This window comes from Gossypium arboreum, chromosome 10 (genome assembly GCF_025698485.1).
Source record: "Gossypium arboreum isolate Shixiya-1 chromosome 10, ASM2569848v2, whole genome shotgun sequence".
NCBI classification, from domain to species: Eukaryota; Viridiplantae; Streptophyta; class Magnoliopsida; order Malvales; family Malvaceae; genus Gossypium; species Gossypium arboreum.
The window spans coordinates 107,372,181-107,374,931 of NC_069079.1; the positions used below are offsets into that span (position 1 = coordinate 107,372,181).

At 36.4% G+C, this 2,751-nt stretch overlaps 1 non-coding gene across 1 annotated transcript; it reads right to left on the minus strand.

Moving 5' to 3' along the window:
- Positions 1–2,201: 2,201 nt before the first annotated feature.
- LOC128282675 (small nucleolar RNA R71) lies at positions 2,202–2,308 on the minus strand. Its single transcript, XR_008273029.1, has one exon. It is a non-coding gene; the product is annotated as a small nucleolar RNA R71 (small nucleolar RNA).
- Positions 2,309–2,751: the final 443 nt, after the last annotated feature.

Below are 2,751 nucleotides of genomic sequence, written 5' to 3' on the forward strand. Positions count from 1 at the left end.
AAGACTAAATCGCGTAAAGTGCAAAAGTTGTGTTCTAATAGCTAAAGCTGTCTAATAGCTGTATAACTTTAAATTGAAGGTACTTATATGGTAATTATCCCATTTATGTTGATAGTAAAATGTGATGGCTTGGTATAAGTGAATGATAAACCTTAAATTATACATATTTTTATCCTTAGATTTGGTGAATTCAAAGCTCCTAATCCTTTAATTTCATGTTTTATACTTAGGTGAGCATAGCAGAGCAAAAAGACCGAGAAACGGGTCGAAAATGGAGAAAATGAACCCACGTGGGAAATTAACACGGCCTGGACTTTCTCACACGGCCGTGTCCCTTTGGCAGGATCGAAGCACAACTTACACGGGTAGACTACACGCCTGTGCCTATTCAACAGCCTTGACCATGGGCTGGAGTAATTGCACACAGGCATGTCACACGGGCGTGTGCCTGTCGAGCCCAAGTATAACCCTATTCGAAAAAGGCCAATTTTGGGGGCTCTTAGGCATTCAAAAGCCTATTTAAGCACCTGAGGAGGCACTTAAGAGGGGAACGCAGAGGAGGAAGCAAGGAATTACTCAAGGAAAGCTGATTGATCCATCTCAGAAGCCAAATTCATAATCAAGACTGTAGATCTCTCTTCAAGTTCCTTCAGGAGTTTATGGGTTTTCTTATATTTTGTTATCTTTATGCTTTTGAGATGTGTTCTTTCATAAGTATGAACTAAACCCCCTAAATACCTAAGGGGAATGAAACCTAAGACGGATCTTATTATTATTATCTGAATTATATGATAAATATTTGATTTGTTATTAATTATGTGTTCTTAATTATTGTTTTAATATTCCAGGATATTGATTCAAGTGAACGCTCTTATTCAGAGGAGGAATAGACCCTGTCTAAGAGTAAATTTGTCATAATTAAACAGAGTTTATTGCGCGCCTAGAGATAGGGTGACAAGATTTTGCTGGATTAGGGTGAAACCTAATAGAGGAATCCATAGATCGAGTTAATGAAATTCTAGGGTGTTAATTAGAAAGAGATTTCAATTATTCAACCTATGGTTACACGTTATTAGTCTCGAGAGAGATAATAATATAACTTAGGGATTTCTACGGATCAAGTCAAATGAATAAATCGTCTGATTTAGAGTCAAATAACAAGTGAAGTCTATGTGGATTTTTCCTTAGGTATTGTCTCAATCAATAAAATTTTCCAAAAAGTATTTTCCCAAGTTTTTTTTCTGTGCATTCTTAGTTAGTAATTAGTTTAGATAACCAAACCTCTTAATTTTTAGGCTAGATAATAAAAAGAAAGTAAATACTAGTACTCGTAGTTCCTTTAGGTTCGACAATCTGGTCTTGCTGAACTATACTACTGTTTGATAGGTACATTTTCCTTAATCGTGATAATAAGTTAGACTCAAGAACGATTCATTTATAAATTTTTTAAAACCTGTTACGAATATCACACATCATGTTTTTGGCGCCGTTGCCGAGGAACTAGGATATTAGGAACACTCAATTTTTATTACTTTAGCCATTTTACTTTTATTGCAATTTAAATTTGTATTTTCTTTTCTAATTCTTCATTTATTTTCTTCTGACAGGTTTTTCTAGTTTATGACTAGAAGAAACCTGTTAGGACCACTACTTTTTGACGGTGAGATCGACCGCACAATTCGCAAAAACCAAAGAGAAATAAGGCGAAGCCTAAGATACACAGAGACGAGCAAGAGAACGATACTTCAACCACAACCAAGGAGATGGCTGAAAACCAAGAAAATCCGCTACCTCCTGCGATTGCTGCTAATCCAGTAAATCAGATGCCTGCTCCACACACTATGTATGATTATGCTAAACCTAATTTAACAGGAACTGAGTCAAGTATAGTTAGACCTGCTATTGTTGCAAATAATTTTCAACTGAAACCTAACACAATTCAAATGATACAACAGTTTGTTCAGTTTGATGGTTTGTAGGACGAGGATCCCAATGCTCATTAAGCAAATTTCCTAGAGTTTTGTGATACATTTAAAATTAATGGCATTTCTGATGATGCCATTCGTCTTTGATTGTTTCCCTTTTCATTGAGGAATAAGGCTAAATAGTGGTTGAACTCGTTACCACATGGGTCAATCACTACTTGGGAACAAATGATCGAAGATTTTTTATTAAAATATTTTTCGCCGGTTAAAATAGCCAAACTAGATAATGATATCTCCTCTTTTGTGCAGATGGATTTAAAAACACTCTACGATGTATGGGAGAGATACAAGGACCTTTTACGAAGATGCCCTCACCATGGGTTACCACTCTGGCTACAGGTTCAAACGTTTCACAATGGCCTGAATCCTTCGACTCGACAAATGGTTGACGCAACCGCTGGCAGAACTATCAATAATAAGACACCTAAAGATGCCTATGAGTTTATAGAAGAGATGTCACTGAATAATTATTAGTGGCAAGTCATGAGGACAAAGCCAACGAAAATAGCTGGTATTTATAACGTTGATTTGGTCACCATGCTCTAATCAGGTAGAACTCTTGAATAAGAAAATTGATGGTTTTCTTAGTTCATCACAGGTTCACCCAGTAATACAGTGTGAAGCAAGTGGAGGTGGATCAAGCAATTCAGATTACCCACCCTATGGTCACAACATGGAGAACGAGCAGTTAAATTACATAGGTAATAATCCTCGATCTCTAAATAATCCTTATAGTAATACTTACAATGCAGGTTGGAGGAACCAC